Here is a 21,316-nt window from a genome sequence, read left to right as displayed (position 1 = left end):
CCACCCACACCTGAACAACAGGAGCAAAGGGTGTCCTTGGCACACTGGCTTCTGTGCTCCACACGGAGTGTCTTATACTGTGGTATGCCCTGGGGACCTCCAAGAGGCCTGCACTCTGCAGACTTAAACCCTCAGCTTCAAGCTGATGTCACAGAATGGTGAAGACTGAGTGTATAAAGTTTGAATTGTCTGGTCCCAGATCAGGGCCTAGTATACAGCAGGTACTCAGTAATGAATGAGAGATGAATGCTTTTATAGTGGTTTTGTGGGTGGGTGGGCGGGTGGGTAGATGGATAGACTGGATGATGGGTGGGTGGGTGGGTGGATGGAGGGATGGGTGGATGGACATATGGATGGAAGGATGGATGGGTGGATGAATGGATGAATGGATGGACAGATGGGTAGATGAATGGATAGATAGATAGATAGATAGATAGATAGATAGATAGATAGATGGATGGGTGGATGGATGGGTGGATGAATGGATGGATGGATAAATAGATGGATGGGTAGATAAGATGGGCTTTATGGACATATGGGATGAAAAGATGGATGGATGGATGGATGGATGGATGGATGGGAGAATGTGTTGGATGGGTAGATAGATGGGATGGATAAATGGACAGGATGGGTAAGTAAAGTCTTAAGTGAAATACTATTTCTTCCCAGCTCCACATTCCCTTTCTGAATTTAGAAATTCAGGAAGCTGACTGGGGGTGTGTCTAGGAGCCCCTCGGTGGAATGATAACATATGGTTCAAGTATTGCCTATGTTTATGTTGAACCAATAGACTTGGAGACAGGTGCAAAAATAATTCTCTTCTGCAGCCCAGGACTTACTGTTCAGTGTGATCCATAGAAGAACCATGAGAACTGAAATGGTGCACAGTTGTGATTATATGATAGGGCTCACCCTAAGAATAAAGACTTGATGATTTTAAAAACATACACGGCTCAAATACTATGCTACTTATCTAAATGAATATTTTATGGAAACTATTAGCTCCCCACAGCCTAGGTGTCAGCCAGGATTGGGAGTGAGGCCAGTAGCCCAGAGTTAATCCCGACTATAAAGCATCACTGTGGCCAGGGGAAGAGGTCAGGGCACATTTGGTCTATGAGGCCATTCAGATGCCCTACAGAAACCTGATGCCTCGCTGAGACACCAGGGGAAGCAGCCACAGACAGACAGTGCTCACTGGGTCCCAGGGAGATGCTTCCCCTTATCTTGAAAAGTTCAGCCCCCCCCCTGCCTGTTCAGAAGTGGGATGTTCCCATCATAATTTTTATCACCTTCTGACATAACGGTTTTTTTCTTTAATTCAATTACATTAGATAGCCCACACATACATGTGGCTCAAGATTCAAAGAATCCAAAAACACTAAACAGCACCAAGAGAAATCAGAATGAGGGCCTGGAGAGATGACTCAGCGGACAAGAGCATGCACATGGGACCATATACTGTACTTGGGAGCTTAGCTCCCAGCACCCATACCAGGCAGCTGCTTGGGACTGCAGCTCCAAGGAGATCCAAGGCTTCTGGCTTTCATGGGCACTCCCACTCACGTGCACATACCCTTACATACACACGTACATATAATTTTAAAAACCTTAAAACAAACAGAGGGGGCTTTATTACAACAGAGGAAAGAAAGGCGGTTGTCATATGAAAGTTCTAGTATCTTTAAAAATGACTCAAGGGTCAGATAGTGCCAGGGCTTAAGAAACGGCCATGCATCCTGGGTGGTTTGTGTGCATGAGTGACTCAGATGTGTTTTGCACACACAGCAGCATATTTTACTTTCTGTAGCTCTTGGACTTTGAGGCTCACATCTATCACAGGAAGCCCGGGCAACGCTCCTGGAATTATTCTGACCTCAATCTGCCTGTGGTCTTCCTCTCTGTTCTTATCCCAATCTATCACTTTTGAATTAATCCAATTAGCCCCCTGTTTACCGATGCCTCATATTTTAATTTGCAGCTTCTCTCTATAAGCTCAGGGACGCTTTTGCAACTTCATCTCTCCTCCCTCATTACTGACAAATAATTAGTCGAAGAGGTGTCCCTGATCAAAAATTAAGGGCCCAGAAGCAAGCCGGAGCATGCCTTACTCCAAAAGAAAAAGTGCCAGGAGGCCGTTGTAATTAGGCTTGTTGATGGCGGTTGACCACGGGGAGACAGAGGACAGTGGTGGCGAGAAGGAGGGGGGCCACATTGTCTAATCCAAGTCTTGCAGATCAGGGACCTGCTGTCTCTAACTTACACGACTATCACCAGCAGAGCCTCCTTCTCTAGCGAGCAGGAGCTGAATCTAGTCTGTACTGTGTGGTAAGGCGTCCCAGGGACCCCAGAGAATGGAGGCTTGGTAAATGAATAATAAGATATGCCGCTTATTGTTCATGATCTGGGCGGCACAGATACCAGGACGTACCCACTGTGGAGCTCGACTCCCCTTTGCGGCCCTACGGCATTTAGCAAGGGCCGCTGTGTGATCTCTGCAAAAGTTAGACCCCCTCTCTACTGTGAGGCCCCCCTCTGCTGCTGGTGGAGACACCTGAAGATCCTACATGCTCTCTTCCCAACCCTGGCACCTGGAATGCTCTCCTCAATCCCCACAAGGACCAAGGCTTCCCATAGGTCAGCTGAGCTGAGAGTCACCAGGGCTGTGCTTGAGCAGGGCAGTCTCCATCTGGAAGGTGGACATCAATGAGGCAACAGCTAGGACTGTGTCATCCCTAAGGTCCGGGATGTAGTTCAGAATGGGAGACTGGAGCTTCTTTGCTTGCTGTGAAGGACTCACTGAAAGGTTGACACTATGCATATTGCCCCTACAAGGATGGACCGTGTGCCTAATTAGCACAGCTTCCCCAGACACACCTCCAGGGCTGGCAGAGACTCTGAGCAGCAGGTGAGCAATTAGAGTCCCTGCTGTCCCCATGGAAGGGATCTGGCAGCTGCCACTGGGCAGGGACACTGGAACAGCCCTTCGTAGATACAGCAGCCCTGAGCAGGCTGACAAAGCCTGCTCTCATGGGTCTCCTTCCCATGCCCTGCCTACTCCAGCACCTGACTCTGGTTGACAAGAGGATGCCCAAGGCATCTATGCTGGAGTTGGTTGGTAGGGAGGCTGTGATAATGTTCCTGGGTACCTGGTATCCCTGTAAGGTTCTCTCCCGGGGGTCTCAGGTGTGGTTCATGGTGTCTCAGGAAAGATCACAGGAGGGATGTAGGAGAGCCTGCAGTGGAAGCAGGTAGGTGACTCACAACTCCCAGGATGGGGCTCAGAACACTCTAGCTCAGCATATGGTACCATGGCACTCCAGAGAGCAGTAGGCAGGCCGTGCTTTCTGTCCCTAGCCTCTTCCTCCGGCAGAAGACCATTGATAAATGAGGCTTTGAGAAATTCAAAAGGCTTTGTACAGAGATGAAAACAACTATTTGAGTGAAGAACAGCTCGGGGAGGGTAGGGGAGTCATTGCTGGCTGTCAGTATGGCAGAGGATTGACATCTGGAGTTTACAAAAAGCGACTGGAGAGCAGCAGTTCAGCTGTTAACATTGGCTGCTCTTCCAGCGGAGCTAGATTTAACCTGTAGCACCCACATGGTGGCTCACAACCATCTGTAACTGTTCCAGGACCTAACACTCTTTTCTGGTTCTGGCCTTCATGGGAACCAGGCACACACATGGTGCACAGAAGACATACATACAGGCAAAAACATCCCTTCCCATAAAATAATAGAATATACAAAGAACTCAAAAAACTAAACACAGGGTGACAGAGGTGGTTCAGCGGTCAAAAGGACTTAGTGCTGTTGCATAAGACGGAGTTCAATTCCCAGAACCTGTGTCAGGTGACTTACACCTGCCCGTATCTCCAGTTCCAGGGGATTCGACACCTTCTGGTATGTTTGGGTTCCTGCAAACACATGTTGCACAGATGGACACTCAGGCTCTCACACACACACGTAAACCTAAAGCAAATATTTAAAAAAAACTAAACACACACACAAGCAACCTGGTGCTTAAAACGGAATTGAGCAGACAATTCTCAAAAGAGGAAGTACAAGGAGCTAATACATGCATTTAAAAGGTGCAATCTGAGAAATGCAAATCAAAACCATACTGAGAGTCCATCTCAGCCACCGGCTGAAAACAGAAGTGGCCAATGCTGGTGGGGACGTGGACAGAAGGACGCCCTCCCAGACCGACAGAGGCAAGGCAAACCATTTCCACCACTATGGAAGTCAGTATGGAGGGTCTTTAGAAATAGATCTACCATGTGACCATACCACCCCCGGACACCTACCCCAAAGATTCTGAGTCAACACACGGGAGCACTCAGTGCAGCACTAGTCTCAAGAGCAGAGGAGCAGACAAGAAAAGTATGACAACTATACATGGTCACACATTTATCCAGCCATAAAGAAGGACAAAGTTACATCCTTTTCATGAAAATGGAGGATATCGGACATGATCGTAGTGTGTGAATTAAGCCAGTCTCAGCAAGGCGAGCATCACATGTTTTCTCTCATATTTGGTTCCTGGGTTTTTGCATATGTATCTAAAAATCACGTATGTATACACCACACGAAAGCAGAAGTGAGTTGTCTAAAGGGATAAAGGGACCAAGGGGGACAAAGCGTGTACACTTGCTGTATAATAGATGCCTGCAGGAAGATGTCCTTACGCAACACAGTATGAATACAGAGGAATACATACCACGAAACCTTGAAGAGCAAATTCTCAGCCTGACCCTGAGTAGCACGAGACCTTGAGTGTCCTGTTCTTGGGGACAGGATCCCACAGGGATTCAGACCCTCCCTACTATGGGATTGAGTTATTCCTGTTCTAACCCTTGTCCTCTAACAATTGTTCAGTTGGGCAGGCTCCCTCTAGCATGCATGCACATATGTTTGCACACACACACACACACACACACACTTGGGAGAAAGTTAGTCAGGTCTTTGGATCTTCATCGCTGAAGTCCTTAGTGTCCAATAAAACTACTGTTGAGGGACTAGAGAGATGGCTCAGCAGTTAAGAGAGCTCTCTCTCTTTCTCTCTCTCATTCTCTCTCTCTCTCTCTCTCTCTCTCTCTCTCTCTCTCTCTCTCTTCTCTCTCCCTCTTCCTCTCCCTCCCTCCCTTCCTCTCTCCCTCCCTATCTCTCTCTTTCTCTCTCTCCCTCTCTCTCCCTCCCTATCTCTCTCTTTCTCTCTCTCCCTCTCCCTCCCTATCTCTCTCTTTCTCTCTCTCCCTCTCCCTCTCCCCTCCCTATCTCTCTCTTTCTCTCTCTCCCTCTCTCTCTCCCTCCCTTTCTCTCTCTCCCTCTCCCTCCCTCTCTCTCTCTTTCTCTCTCTCCCTCTCCCCTCTCTCCCTCCCTATCTCTCTCTTTCTCTCTCTCCCTCTCTCTCTCCCTCCCTATCTCTCTCTTTCTCTCTCTCCCTCTCTCTCCCTATCTCTCTCTTTCTCTCTCTCCCTCTCTCTCTCCCTCCCTTTCTCTCTCTCCCTCTCCCTTCCTCTCTCCCTCCCTCTCTCTCTCTTTCTCTCTCTCCCTCTCCCCTCTCTCCCTCCCTATCTCTCTCTTTCTCTCTCTCCCTCTCTCTCTCCCTCCCTATCTCTCTCTTTCTCTCTCTCCCTCTCCCTCCCTATCTCTCTCTTTCTCTCTCTCTCTCTCCCTCTCCCCTCCCTATCTCTCTCTTTCTCTCTCTCCCTCTCCCTCTCCCCTCCCTATCTCTCTCTTTCTCTCTCTCCCTCTCTCTCTCCCTCCCTTTCTCTCTCTCCCTCTCCCTTCCTCTCTCCCTCCCTCTCTCTCTCTTTCTCTCTCTCCCTCTCCCCTCTCTCCCTCCCTATCTCTCTCTCCCTCTCTCTCTCCCTCTCTATCTCTCTCTTTCTCTCCCTCCCTCTCCCCCCCCCCACGCACAGAGTACAAGCATATGGCCATACAACAAACATAAAATGTAAAATCTTTCTTAAAAATTGAAAGCTAGTGCTGGATCCATTGCGACCTTCCCTGTTGTGTATCTGTTCTTTCTCATTGCTCTCACCGCAGCACTGGGGTCAAAGTGCACCCCAGACTCTCTTGACTTTCCATTTTGAAACAGGGTCTCACTAAGTGAACCAGGACCAGCTTGACCAGGGTCACTTTAAGCTTTCCGATCCTCCTGCTTCAGCCTCCCCGGTGGTTAGGACCATGGCCCAGGCCTGAATTTTATTACAGTGACTTTGTTGCACTTTGTGCTGAGCCCTCTACCCTCTTGTGACTATAGTGACCTCCCAGCCCTCCACCTCCCTATCTGTAAACTGAGGAAACAAAGCTTACCTCTGCCAAGAGAGCAAAGCGCAGGCCTTTGTGTGCAGCTATGGTGAAGGAAGCGCCATGCAAATATCATGGTTGTTACTCATCCTTGTACCCATAGCACACTGGGAAAACACAAGTACTTCCTTTGCAGAAGAGGGGGTTTTACTGGGAACCCACAGAACGGTCTAAAACACCAGGTGTCACCACCCAAGGGCCCCTTGCACCTTTCAGTCTGCCCTAGTCCAGTGCCAGCCAGCTCCATCCTGCACTAGCTCTTTGGGCAAACTGAGTCTGGCACCACATCCCCTTTCTTCAGCCACAGTTCTAAGGTCTATATTGAGATTCAGAACATATAACTGCATGACACATGTCTGCAGGACACTGGGACACATGATTCCAGAACAACCTGTTGGGCACCCTGAGTGAGTCCAGGTGACCCTGAGGCTGCAGATGCACTGAACATGGAGAAGCTGCCCTGTGTAGGAGCAGATGGTACAGCTCTGAAGGACACAAACATCAGGAAAGGGGTCCCAGCTGGGCAACCATCAAACCAAAGTCACGTCTGGGGCTGGGTCAGTACACACTTGTTGTAGGCATGAGGGCCTGAGTGTGATCCCCAGAACATGTGTTTCAAAGGTGGGGTGTGAGGAGTCATTGGGATTGGCTCAGCAGGCATTGGTAGCCAAGCCTGGAATGTTGAGTTTGAAACCCAGACCCCACATGGCAGGAGAGACCCTACTCTGAAAAACTGTACTTTGACCACCATGGGCATGCTGTGGCTCATGTGAAAAATAATAAATGCACTGAAATTTGAGGAGAATATTGGCGCCTTTAAAAACAAAAACAGGCATGATAGTACATTCTTGTTAGCACAGTGCTTCAAAAGTAGAGATGGGGAAATGGAGACCTGATGGAGAGAATCAGTGAGAGGCTCTTGCTCAAAAAAAAAAAAAAAAAAAGTGTATGCCTCCTGAGGAACAACACACACATGCACTCACACGCACACGTACATACATGTATGTAAACACACATGCATATACTCATATGCACACACATGCGCACACACATGCACACACACAGTTATGTCTGCATATTCCTTGCCCACATGTACACACACACAAATATGCACATATACATCCACGAGCACACACAAAATGTTATATCTGCATATTCCTTGCTCACATGCACACACATGCACACACATATGTAGTCACAGGCACACATGCTCACATCCACAAGCACACACACAATGTTATATTTGCATATTCCTCGCCCACATGCACACACAATGTTATATCTGCATATTCCTTGCTCACATGCACACACACAATGCACACACATATGTACACACATGCACGTGCACACACACAATGTTATATCTGCATATTCCTTGCTCACATGCACACACACATGCACACACACATGTACACACATGCACACATGCACATGCACACACAATGTTATATCTGCATATTCCTTGCTCATATACACACACACATGCACACACATATGCACACACATGCACACATGCACGTGCACACACACACAATGCTATATCTGCATATTCCTTGCCCACTTCCCCACACATTCCTACATTAGCCTCTGTGCCATCCAGAGCTACCTTTTCTGTCTGGGACTCAGAAGAGCCACCTTCCCCTGTACGGCACCTGTGCATATGGATAGGCACAACTTCCTCCTGTACCCTATCTGATGTCATCTTTTTTCCCTTATACTTCAGTGACTGGGAAGGGACCTCAGTGGCTGGAACCTGCCTTCTCTGGGACGATCATAGCAGCTGTAGGATTTGGAACCCTAACAGTAGGCCAGCAAAGGTACTAGGTTTGACTGAGGGACCCTCCTTCCTGGGCCTGGTGGGAATAAGAACAGAAGCGGTCTTTACCTTTTCAGACTCTGCTCAATAGAAGGAATCCAGTGGAACGCAGTTCTCATTCGGAGACCTTGCTGGCTTTCTAGGGAGCAGGAGATGGAGCCCGGAGACTCCAGGCTCACCAGACACGTTCCTACTACTGAGTCCTGGGCTCTATTGGTATGAGCATGCTCATTTCTGGCTTCTTCCCCTCTCTCTTTGCAGGAAGAACGGCATCTTGGTCAGGACAAGAACCCCAGCCTGGAAGGCTGCTGTCCACTGGCTTCCCAGGTTAGCGACTCTGGGTTCTGGTAGACTGGCATCTGCATAGAGCAGTTTTGTTATGAGTCAAACTAGATGAGATCCTCCCTTTAGTTTGTCCTGAGTCCTGAGCACTCTGCTCTGTGATTGGTAGACATTCTTCTCCCTCTCTCAGCTGGGGGTATAGCACAATGCTGGCCTGAGTCAGGCAGAGTTCAATGGCTCACCATGGCCCCAGCTCTCAAAAGATCCTATATAAACAAGAGGCCCAGGTCTATTAGGGGCTCTCCGTCCTCCTTCATCCTCCATGCCTGGTCAGTGCTGGTAGGGTACCTTCCCTCAGGAAGTTCCCTACATCCATCATAGAATAGCAAGTGGAGACTGGAGAGCCCATGTGGTCTTTACCCACCTGTCTAAAAGTGAACTTGGGGGTCACAGGGGCTGCAGGCTGCCCACCCCTGTTTGAACATTACTATTTTATATTCATGGTTGTCATAAAAGCCTTGCTGGTTTGGGTGTTGAATTTCCAATACAAGTAAGAGAGAGAGAGGGAAAGGGAGGGAGGGAAGGAAGGAGGGAGGGAGGGAGGGAGGGAGGGAGAGAGAGAGAGAGAGAGAGAGAGAGAGAGAGAGAGAGAGAGAGAGACACCGAGACCCTCAGTACTTCCAGAAACACTCAACTCTCAATTATTTGGCTGGCTAAAACCTGGTAATAAAATACTTGAAAGGATTTTTTTTCACAACTCTATTATCAGAAGTTGGCCTCACCTCCAGAGACTGAGTTTGGCAGAGCTGTCTCCTGTGAGATGAAGCAAGAGTGGAAACGCTTCTTAAAGTTCCAAGTCAAGGCGTGGCTCAGTCCAGAAGACAAGGCAGAAGAATCATGACCACCTAGCCTGCCTGGGCTGCTAGCTTAAGTTTACTGGATTAGCTAAAATACACATATCTTCCAAGCCATCCAAACACAAGGCAGACATACAACTGCTGCTCTTCCTGTGTTTCCTGGCCATGTCTGTTCGAAGCCTGGGACAGTTAACCTTGCAGTAACGCAGGAACTAAGAGGCACACAGCAGTGTCTGCAGGTCATCTCAACAATAAATGAGCAAAACTAAGTGTACCTCTCTCGGGCTTTGCCTTTCTGACTCTTCCTGATACAAACGTGATGAAAAATATTTAGCAGGAGGTACGGTTGTTGGGTAATAGCTAGCCTTGTTTAAAAACAGGAAACTCTGGGGATGGAGAGATGACCTGGTAGTTAAGAGAGTTTATTGCTCTTCCAGACAACTCATGTTCCCTGGTACCCACGTCAGGCAGTGCACAGCCACCTGTACCTCCAGCTCCAAAGGACTGTGACACCCTTTCTGGCTTGGAAGTACCTGCATTCACATGCACACCCCACAAGCACACACATACACACATACCCGTAAATAATAATAATAAAATCTAAACTTTTAAAATAAACATTTTAAAACAGGATGCTTTCATAAAATTTCTCCTGGTGTTTTCATAATTAAGGCACAGTTGTTAGAAACTATAAAATTAAATGAATCTCAAAAAATAAAAGTATAAGAAGCAAAGTTTTCTATGACAACGAGGAATCATAACATGCCTGCTTTAAAAATAGCTGCCCACGTCTTTGAAAATGCTTTCAGATTTACTTTTTTGTTATCTTACATGTATGATTGTTTTTTCCTACATATATGTGTGTGTACCATGTGTGTTCCTGGTGTCCAAGGAGGATCAGAAGAGAATGTCAGATTCCCTGGGACAGAAGTTGCTGGTGATGGTGAGCCACTGTGTGCATAGCAAGACCAGACCCCAGCCCTTGGCAAGAGCAGCCAGCAAAACCGCTCTGTGGCACTCGGGCGGGCGTTCCCACACTTGCCGTCCGTCCGTGTTCACCTTTTGTTTTCTTCTGGGAGTTGGAATTACAGAGAGTTAAAATTCTTTTGTCTGTGTGTGGAAGCTATAAGAGAACCCACTCTACATGAGAAGATGCAGGGACATTTTGTGGTAAATAAAGTCTGAGGTTCAAGGGAAAGAATGTGTTTAGTTTGAAGGTTAATTAAAAAAACAGCTTCAGAAAAAAGAAAAGAGGAGGGAGAAGGAGGGAAGAAGGGGAAAGAAAAAGAGAGGAGAGGAGAGGAGAGGAGAGGAGAGGAGAGGAGAGGAGAGGAGAGGAGAGGAGAGGAGAGGAGAGGAGAGGAGAGGAAAGGAAAGGAAAGGAAAGGAAAGGAAAGGAAAGGAAAGGAAAGGAAAGGAAAGGAAAGGAAAGGAAAGGGGCTTAGAATGGGGCTGGGAGAGAAAGGACAAGAAGGTAGACTGGGAGAGGGGAGGAAGGACAGGAAGGGAAGCTGGGATGGAAGGGAGAAAGAAGGGTAGGAAGACAGACTGTGGGGAAAGAGGAAGGATAAACAAAAACTCAACTGATATAGAAAGTTGGAAAGAGATAAGGGGCTGGAGAGATAGCTCAGCAGTTGAGAACACTGTCTGCCCCTCCAGAGGGTCCTAAGTTCAATTTCCAGCAACCAAACGGTGGCTCACAACCATCTGTAATGGGATCTGACGCCCTCTTCTGATGTGCCTGAAGACAGCGACAGTGTACTCATATTAATAAAATAAATAAATCTTTAAGAGGGAGGGGGAGGGGAAGGGAGAGGGGGAGGGAGAGAAAGAACCAGAACAGAGACAAAGAATCTTCAGCAGTCAGGTTAACCATTGTCAGAGGCCATGGAGAAAGCTGCTTACTGACTTGCTTCCTGTGGGTTTGTTTTCTTGTTCTGCTTTCTTACACCATGGAACCACCTGGCTATGAGTGGCCCTGCCCCCAGTGAGCTAGACCCTTTCACATTCAATCATCAATCAAGACAATGTACCACAAGTAAATTCAGTAGAGTCATTTTTTTTTAAATTAAGGTTCCCTCTTCCCAAATGACTCTAGCCTGCGTCAAGTTGGCATAAAAGATTTTATATATTTGGATATTTATATATTTTTGGACTGTGTGACCCAGGCTGGCTTCAAGCTCCAAATCTTTCTCTTCTGTCTCAGCTTCTCCTTTGCTTTAGCATCCTAGGTACTGGGATCACAGGAATGCCCTACATCTCTGAGCACAAACTGTCTAAAATTGGATTCATTGTAGATATTTTTTTTTGAGACAGAGTTTCACTATGTATCCCTGACTGACCTGTAACTTTCTATGTATCTACCACTACAGCTTCAAACTCACAAGAGATCTCTCTGCCTCTGTTTTGTGAGTGCAGGGATGCCTGGCTGATAACTTCCTTTCATAAAAAAAAAATGTTTTAAAGCTTAATTTTATTATTTTTTTATGAATGTGTATTGCATGTGTGTGCAGGCTCCTGCAGAGACTGGAAGAGGGTGTCAGATCTCCCGGAGCTGGAGTTACATACAGGCAGTTGTGGGCCACCAGCACTGGTGCTGGGAACAGAACTCTGGTTCTCTGGCAGAACAGGGAGTGCTCTTCAGCACTGAGGCATCTTTCCAGCTCTGTTTCCAGAACTTTCCAATGCTAAGTTCTGTATCACCTTTCTTAACTTCTGATTTCTGCTGAACTTTTGCAGATTGGCCCCACAAAACTTTCCATGAATCCTTACTCCAGAGGCTGAGATGCAACCCTGGAAGATTAAAAAAAAAAAAAGGTTCCCTTATAATAAAGGGAATCCTTTATCATAAATCAATCCTGTCACACTCGTGTGAGTATTTAATTATATGACACCCCAAGAAATCCAACCTCTTCTCTATAGTAGTTCTAGTTACTTTTTTTAAAAAAAGATTGTTTTTATTTTATGTGTATAAATGCGTTGTCGGCGTGTAGTATGAGTACCATGTGCCCATGGATGTCAGAATAATTGGAGTCACAGTGTTTGTGGGCTGCCTTGTAGGTGCAGGGAATTGAACTCAGGTCCTCTGCAAGAGCGGTCGGTGCTCTTAACCACTGATCCTTCTAAACTTTTCTTAAAACAGATTGTTTTTTCTCTAATACAGAAATATCTAGATTTTCATGTCCAGTTGCCATAAGACACACCCCCACCGGATGACGAGTCCCACAAATTCGGGCCATTTCTCCAGCCACTGGCAGTTAGCCGCTGTCTACCCATGTTCTCACGGCCTCTGTCAGTAGCTTCGATCAAAGAGATTTGAGAAAGGACTCTGCCCAGCACACATTTCAAAGGCAGGCCCCTTGAACTGGGTACAAATGTCTAAAAACTTAAAGAAGCTATATATAGGTTATAGAAACCTGGTCAATTAACCTTCGTAAACAGAATTGGAACTGCCTGACCCTGACTGAGGGGAAAATGAGTGAGATGCTTGTTTCCATAGAGGTCGAGTTATTTGTGTAAGAAAGAAACTGAATCAGGGCCTGTAAGATGGCTCTGTGTATACGCATGCTGACTACCAATAGTGATTATTTGAGTTTCATCCATGGAATTCACATGGTGGAAGGAGATACATTGTCTTTTGACCATCACACATGCACTGTGGCATGCTCATGTGCACATACACACAGACAGACAGACAGACAGACAGACAGACAGATAAAATGCTTTGTTTGGTCCCTGGCTTACAAGGGCTCTATGGTCTCACAGACAAGGACTGTAACTGACGGAGGGACCACCAGCCTTAAGGTTCTTTGGGCATCTCTAGCGGGAGAAGCTCTGCAGATGGATTTTGATGCTGGGACCCTGGCCTGGCTCCGCTGCCAGCACAGGCTTCTGAGATCTGCTCTGACACTCCTTATTTGACTAGCATAGCCACTTAGTAATTTTACCATACCTATGCAAATACGCAGGGCACATTCAGGAAGACTAGGCATGTGTCTGAAAATAAAAATTAGTTTACTGTGATCACCTTTGGTAGAAATGGGTTTACTGGGAAGATAACTCAGTCAGGAAAGTGTGAAGACCTGTGTTCAGATGCCAGAGCCCACATTTTAAAAAAAGCAATACCAATAAACAAGCCACATTAAACAACAACAGCAAAGGGGCTGGAGGGGCGGCTCAGTGGTTAAGAGCACTTGCTGCTCTTGCAGAGGACCTGGGTTCAGTTCGCAGCACCCACATGCTGGTTCGCAAATATCTGTAACTCCAGTTCCAAGGGATCCGATGCCCTCTTCTGACCTCCACAGGCATGCCAAGCTTGTGGTGCACAGACATACATGCAGCCAAAATGCAAATAAAAATGAAATGAATAAATATAAATTTAAAACAAAACAGACTGTAGGCAACAAATGTCTGCAAGCGTGGCACTGGGGAGCAGAAGTCAGAGGAAATCCAGAGTCCAGCCCAATCACTGAGTCCAGAGTCAATGAGACAGACCCTGTCTCAAAACAATAAGGTGGACAGGAAGCAAAGAAGACACTGGACATGACCTCTAACCTGTACATGCACCCTGGCACACCTACACACATGAACAAATAGACACCTAAGTGTTTTTTAAGAAGAAATGAGTGTGACTATAGAGAAAAATCATATTTTCATAGAAAACTATGTTTGTCCCTAGCACCTACTATCTTCTGCCTTTCTGGACTACTAAACATCTACAAAATGGACAGGATCCTGAATCAGCTAGTTAGCTCCCATGCATGGCTGTCACTGCCCAAATCCATGGTTCTAATTTCCTCTCAGGCTTCTGCTTTGGAGTGTAGAGCCTGCCCTTCTCCCTAAAGTCCTTCAGGCTGAGGCTGCACATCATAAACCCAGCTCAGGTGCTTCTGCTGTGGGCAGGTTTCAAAAGGGGTGACAGTGGCTACTCACACATTCCTGGGACCTCAACTGTCCAAGAACTGGAAGGCCCGGCCCACAGACCTCTCCATCCCTGCCCGTGACTGCCCTGCCCTCGCAGTTCATACTGCTTTGCAGCCTCTTCCAATGGTTCATGTCTGTTTTGCCCTTGGTCTGTATAAAGCCCTCTTTAGTGGACTGTGATAGGAAATACACTCACCAAGGTCTGTACTGTGAACCTGCTTTGGAGAGTGTTAGGTGGACAACAGCTGGGATTCATGGTGTCACCTCAGACCCGGGCTGTAGGAAACCAGAACCCGCCACTTTGACATACCTGATACTAGAAGCCAAAATCGATGGAGAACTAGCAACACATGCAAAGCCTAATGCCACCCAACTGCCTAAAGCAAAACGAGAAACCGCTACTTGTGCAGGAAATCAGTACCACATAGAAAATGTCAGGCTCCTGAGACCTGCCTTTCTCCTGAAGAAGCCCCACACCCTTATCCCCTTGAGATTCCAAGCAATGCACGCCTTTGATCCCAGCACCCAGGAGGCAGAGAATAGTAGGTAGAGCTCTGAAAGTTTCAGGCCAGCCTGGTCTACATAGAGTTCCAGGCTAGCCAGAGCTACATAGTAAAATTTTACCAATAAAAAACTGTAACCCCTGTCAATGGACAAAGAGACACCTTGTTGATGATGCCATTCTTACATCAGTCAGGGGTAGAGCAGATGACAGTCCTATGTTCATCCTGGAACCGATGCCTGGCTTGGTGACCAAAGCTGTTTTATGTCTAGGACTCATCAAATCAAATCAAATCATATCACATCAAATCACATCAAATCAAATCACATCAAATCCAGGCAGCACAGCACGGGAAGAGGAAGATAGACAGAGATCTGTGTTCCACCATGCCACAATGTTTGGACAGGGAAAGATAGCCATAGACCTGCCCTCCACCCTGTATGAGCAGGCCATAGACACACATAGCCACCTGCAGTGCAGCGCACAAGGAGGGAAAAAGGCAGACAGAAACCTGCCACAGCACCCACAGATCTGCCTCTGGAGCACAGCACAGGCAGGCTGTGGACAACCGCTTGCCAAAATGCCATGCAGCTCACCCACACCCCACACCCACCAGGGTCATGTCCACTGTGCTGCCTGGGTGAGGTTCAGGGCCTGATCAGGGCCTGCTCATGGCCGTGCAGCTTGGACCAAAGGATGTCACCCCGGGGCCCTCCAGCAGCATGGCCAGCCTGCAGTGGGAGCCACCACAATGTGCGAGCATGTGGTGGTCAGATGGGAGAGAGAGAAGTGGAGCAGCTTAAGCATTATGAAGAGAGTTGGAGCTGGAGACTGGAGGATGGAGAGGAGCAGCCTGTTGTGAGTGGCCAACCACCCGGGGTCATAGTGAGGTGGCAGCTTGAGCTGCCACTGTGTACCATGTCTGGGTCCATGGCTATGCAGAGGTGGGTGTTGATGTCCACGATTCACATTACCATTAAAGAACATGGGATATCCCTTGTCAGAGCAGATGTCCAAGAACTGGGCAGAACTGGCCCCTCCCTTCACTGGTTGCCGCCCTCTGGAGAGCTTGCCTCATCACTCACTAGCAGCACTAGGGAGAGCAGGCCCTGCACCCTCACCCAGGCAGCACAGTGGACATGACCCTGGTGGGTGTGGGGTGTGGGTGAGCAGACCCTCAGAGCATGAGTGTGGAATAGCTGACTCTGCCACTTGTCTGTCATGAGGTGGCACGGGTGCAGAGATGATGCCCCTCTCCTCCACACTTCCGGTAGTTGGGAAAGCTGCCCACAGGGTCATAAGTTCGGGAGAGCTATCCCTGCCCCTCACTGGCTGCAACATTTGGGAGAGTGGGCCCTGCACCCTGCTTGGACAGCACAACAGAGCTGACCCTGGTGGTGGGGGCTTGGATTCTTGATGCCTTTACCCAAGCCTCTCCAGTGTTGCGATTGTAGGTGTTTGGTCCTACCCATGGTTCTAAAATTGTTTTTTTCTCCCATTAATCTGGGCAGTGTCCATCAAAGTCACGCACCAAGCAAAGAGTCTGGGCAGGTGTTTTCCTCCCTCATAGGTCACTCTCTGGGGAACCTGACTCCATCTGCAAGGGCCATCAAGTGTTACATCCACTGGCCCTCTGATGTCCTCATGTCCACTCCATTGCCTAGACCTGCCTTCAGAGCTCTTGTTCCTTCACAGGCAGGGTTGTTTCTTTGGTCCAGTGCTCCAGCCTCAGTGGAGATGTCCTGGGATAACAGCTCCCCTTCTCTTTCTACTTCAGGATGCCTCTCCTATCCTGAAAGCCATATTGATGTCTTGTGAAGCACCCCAGCAGCCCCTGTTTAAACAGACAGCTGGGGCAAGCAGAACCTGCCTGGCCCTGACACTGCAGAACCCTATGCAGGGAGGAGTGTTGTAAATACATAAAATTAAATACAAGGAATTCTCCCCTGAACCTCAGATGAGCCACACGTCTGACTACAGGCACCCTTAAAGGAGATCAAAGAGGGTAGACTCAGAGAAAGCAAAGAGAAGGCCATGCTGCACAGAGTCAGAGACTGTAGGACAGAGGCAGACCTGCAGGGCAAGGAGCTGCCAGAATTGCCAGATCTTGGAGGAACATAGAGGGGATTCCTATCTGAGGGGAACTAGTCTTGCCCACACACTGACAGGTAGCCTCTGGCCATCAGAATATATAGTGGCAAATTAGACTACTGGTTTGTGCTCATGACCTTCAGCATAATAAGGACAGCACAACAGAGCTGACCCTGGTGGTGGGGGCTTGGATTCTTGATGCCTTTACCCCAGCCTCTCCAGTGCTGTGATTGTAGGTGTTTGGTCCCACCCATGGTTCTAATGAAGTGGCCACAGTGTTCAAGTGACATTAATCTATGACGGTCATACCTCTGGGTTAGGACAAGGTCAAGTCAAGCAGCAGCTGTCATAACTCAGAATTTTAGGTTGGCGATGAGAAAAAAAATTTGAGCTTTCTGCCAAGCTGGGACATCCAGTGAAAATATCAGTAACTGCAATGAGTGAGAAGAGTACCACTGACTGTATAAAGTACCATGGACTGTAAACTTGTTTGTTTATACACTCATGCCTGAAGATGAGAAATTTCACTTCGGTATTAATGAAATTACGATGCGTCGTTTCTCCCTACATGAGTTCATATCACGCCTAATTCTAGTCACCTATCCTCAAACAGTCCTCTCAACAGAATGCCCTGTGCAAGGGTTCTAGGGTCCTGTGGCTCTGTCTGATAGGTTATATTTATACACCCAGCACTAGCTACACTGGCGAGAACCACCCAGAAGCCCATACCCTGGACTGTTTGTCAGATCTGAGATCTCAAATCCCACACTGTGATGGCACAACTCCAGGCCCCTTGAATCACATGCTATAAAGCCTCCATTACCTCATCTGAAAATGGGCATAATTACAGTACCTACATCAAGGGGATGTTGGAGAATTACAAGCAAAAGTAAAATCCTAAATTATTAAGCCTAATACCAGCACACAGCCAGTATGTGCACTAGGTGCTAATTCCTGCAGATACTTCATAAGCAATAGTTTTGCCAAGCAATCCCTTCTCTTTGATCTTCCCCTGTGGAGCAACAAGTTCAGGAAAACAAACTGGTTTAAAGATAAAGTGGAGAGAGAGAGAGAGAGAGAGAGAGAGAGAGAGAGACAGAGACAGAGACAGAGACAGAGACAGAGACAGAGACAGAGACAGAGACAGAGAGAGACAGAGAGAGTCAGAGTCTACAAAGGCAGATGGACCACAGGTTGTTCTGCAGGCTGGGTCCCATAGAGAGGACATTGCCTGTTTGTAAGGTGGCTGTAGCTGTACTAAACGTATCCGTTATACTCTTTGCTGCACATTCAGACAGAAACAAGATTGAATGATCTGGGTTCCAGGAGTCTCTGCCACACTGTTACTCATAAGTAGAGTTGGTGTCAGCAACATTTAAAAGTATCCGCTTAGTCTTAGATGAAACGAAAACTAAAGGCTGCCTCGAAGTTCCTTTTTAGAAGGAACACAGAAGAGTGTTTTGAGGATTTCTCTCTGCCCCCTGCCCCAACACCATTCACTTTTTTTTCATTTTTCTTTTTTTTTTTTTTTTGTGCTTGCTTCTGGGAGGTAAATCACCCTTGAATTTGGTGACAGAAATAGTTTCTCACCGAGATATACATGGGACTTTTTAAAAATGCAATGACAAAAATGACAAGAATTTTGGAGTGCTAGGAGTCTTGGGTTGGTGCATCCCTGGATATCAGCAGGGTGGTGAAGCTCCCTTTAGCCCTCAGCCCTGTCTCCCTTCTTCATCTCTACTTTAGCTATTCTCCTTCGCATGTGTCAGCACTGGAAGCCCATTCCAGGACCTGGGTTGGGCATACTCTATAAATAAACATGAAACAGGAGCATCTTTATCAAAGGACATACTCCTGACAGATGCTGCTAGCCTCCACCCAGGTCGCAGGCAAATTCCTGCCTTACTGCCATGATCTCTCCAAAACCTAGGAACTGGCCCTCTTCTCGGAGTTCTTTCTTGGTCCACCCAGCCCTAGAGCCAAAATCTAGGACCCAAAAGACCACTTGGTATCAGCACTTGTCCAAGGACTTTGGATATAGCATCCTGGTTACTTTTCTATTTGTATGTATGTGTGCACGCGTGGGTCACAGTGCAGATGTGATGGCCAGAAGACAATGTGGATCCACAATCTAGCTTATGGATTCCATGGATGGAACTCAGATAATCACCCTTGGCAGCAAGGAGCCATCTCACAGGTCCTGAGCCAGTTTCTTTCTTATACAAATAACTCTACCTCTATGAACACAAGCATCTCACTCATATCCTCCTTCAGCCAGGGTCAGGCAGTTTCCATTCTGTTTACAAAGGCATACTGACCAGGTTTCTATAAGCTCTTTGAGAAAAGCAGCACTATGACTCCATTTTGAAGATGGGTAAACTGAGGTTCTGAGGATTTAAGTAACTTGCTCAAGGTCCAAGGGCACAGAGAGTATTTGAACTCAGCATCTGACTTCTAATCCAGAATGTTGTCACACAGGGTGGCCATCAGAATGGGCAGGCCCTGCCTGCTCCACAGAGCCATCGCTAGAAGGACAACACTGCTCAGCACCCTGTGGTTAGTTACCTGTGCTTGATAGGCAGGCTCCCATAGGCCCACCAGTAGCTCAAGACTAGTTAGTAGGTATGCAACACCTTTAAAACCGATGACCTGATTTTTAAAATTGCATGCACAATCTATACAGTCATGGATGAGAAAATGTTAAACACTTATCTTTTGTTCACAAAGTAATGTTTTACATTTTTATTGAATAAATCAGAGGATGGGGCGGGGTGGGGTTGGGGGGGGTGGGGGTGGGGACAGCGTTTGCAACACACCAAGGATTCAGGATACATTTTGTCTCTGTTGAGTTTTTTTCTAGAGCTAAACAGCAACACAAGCAACTACCACGAAAACCAATCCGAGGCAGTGGAGCTCAGCAGGTAGAGGTGCTTGCTGCCTATCCTGGCCACTTGAGTAAATCTTTGAGATTGATAAAATGGAAAACGAGAATTGAGAATCGACTCCTAAAGATGTCCTCTGACCAGTGCACGACTCACACAGACACAATTTAACTTTTAAATGAAGAAAAACAACAACAACCTTCCCCCAAATATTGTTACGACCCAGGTCCCAAGTGCCCATTTAATTAATTAACAGACCTCAGCACATACAGGGAACCAAGTGTCTTGGGGCTCAGAAGTCAGAGCTTTTTTCCTGACACCCCCCCCCCCCGCCCACGCACACATTCGGGTGTGTATGTGGACAGGTGCCTACAGATGTTCTCATCTCTCAAGAGTGAGAAGGTGACAGCTGCCCAGTGGAGCAGTAGAGAGTGCGGGCAGCCCGGGTTCTCTACCTGGAAGACTAGGGAGGCTGGTGAGGCACCAGAGTAAACTCATCACAGTACAGCAGTAACCCACCAGGACCCCACACCTTGGGACCAGCATAGAGGTTGGGCTCTAGTTGGTTTTCCTCTCTCTTAGTCTGCTTCCATGGCGGGACCTGAAAGGCCTTCTGCCTTACAGAGGTGGGGATTTGCATTCCTTGTGAGGTAGGATACCCACGCACCTCCCAACTTCCCCTTTTACTAGACCTGAGCCCCAGAATCTCCGGGTATGGCGATCCCTTGCCACCTGTAATGGACAGTGTGGGCAGGAGGCAGGTCCGTGGGTTGCCGAGGTGCCAACTGCTTCTACTCCTAGCCTCACTCCGGCCGGCCCCTCCTGCCACTGACGCGGAGTCCCTGGGGCCGTTCACTCGGCTAGCACCCGGGCTGCTGCACACCCGAACTCCAGCCTCCGAGCCTCGTGCGAGATTCCTGACCCTAGCTCGGGTCCCAGCGCTGCCTACCTGCTCCGGGCCGGGCGACGGCGTCGGCGAGGGCTGGGCTGCAGCGTTGCCTCCTCGCCGGGCTGCGGGGAGGGCTGCGGGACGGCGGGTTATAAGGGTGCGGAGCAGGGAGGCGGCGGCGAGGGGGCTGCCGCAGGCTTAGCGCCTTTCTTGGCGGACCGGCGGGAAGGCAGCGCGGGCACTCAGCCGTGGCGGGAGGAGGGCCGGCCACCCGGGCCCCTGGCTCCCACGCGTGCCCCGCCTCCCCAGCTGGCTCTGCCGGAGTCGGGGTCCGGGCCCCGCTCCTCCCGCCTCCTTCCCGCCGCGGCTTGGCGCGCGTCGCCCAGCTAGCCCCAGCGGGGTCTCCTCCGCCCGGCCGCACGCTGGTAGCCGGAGTCTTGGTCGAAGCGGGACGGGACCGCGACCTTTGGCGGGGCTCAGGGCGCCAGGAAGGGTGCGCAGGCGCCGAGGGGGTGGACACAGGGCGCCCGACGCCCTGTACTCCCTCTGACTCTCTCCTCCGCCTTCTCCCCAGATGCCCACCTACCCCGATCCCCCTCGCTGCCCTTAGTGTCCTAAGCCTGCAACCCAGGGGCGCAGGAGTGCCCTCAGCGGGGTGGCTACGCTTCTTCCAGGGCTCGCTCGGCCTGAGAAAACCGAGAGGACCGACTGAAACTGAACATTGAAAGCCCCGGAGGAGAACCGTTGTCGTTCAGCCAG

At 48.5% G+C, this 21,316-nt stretch overlaps 1 protein-coding gene and 1 non-coding gene across 2 annotated transcripts in view; one reads left to right on the top strand and one right to left on the bottom strand.

The window, feature by feature from the left end:
* Tp73 (tumor protein p73) overlaps positions 1-20,445 on the bottom strand; it is an 82,806-nt gene extending 62,361 nt beyond the window's left edge. The window contains exon 1 of the mRNA XM_085838536.1: positions 20,361-20,445. The gene's annotated coding sequence lies outside the window, so the exon portion shown is untranslated. The remainder of the gene's footprint in view (positions 1-20,360) is intronic.
* Positions 14,832-14,976, top strand: LOC115030979 (small nucleolar RNA SNORA48). The gene has a single exon (XR_003836572.1). It is a non-coding gene; the product is annotated as a small nucleolar RNA SNORA48 (small nucleolar RNA).
* Positions 20,446-21,316: the final 871 nt, after the last annotated feature.

Source organism: Mus caroli, unplaced genomic scaffold (assembly GCF_978045245.1).
Source record: "Mus caroli unplaced genomic scaffold, Mus_caroli_1 scaffold_6, whole genome shotgun sequence".
NCBI lineage: Eukaryota > Metazoa > Chordata > Mammalia > Rodentia > Muridae > Mus > Mus caroli.
This window is presented reverse-complemented; position numbering and strand designations above follow the sequence as displayed.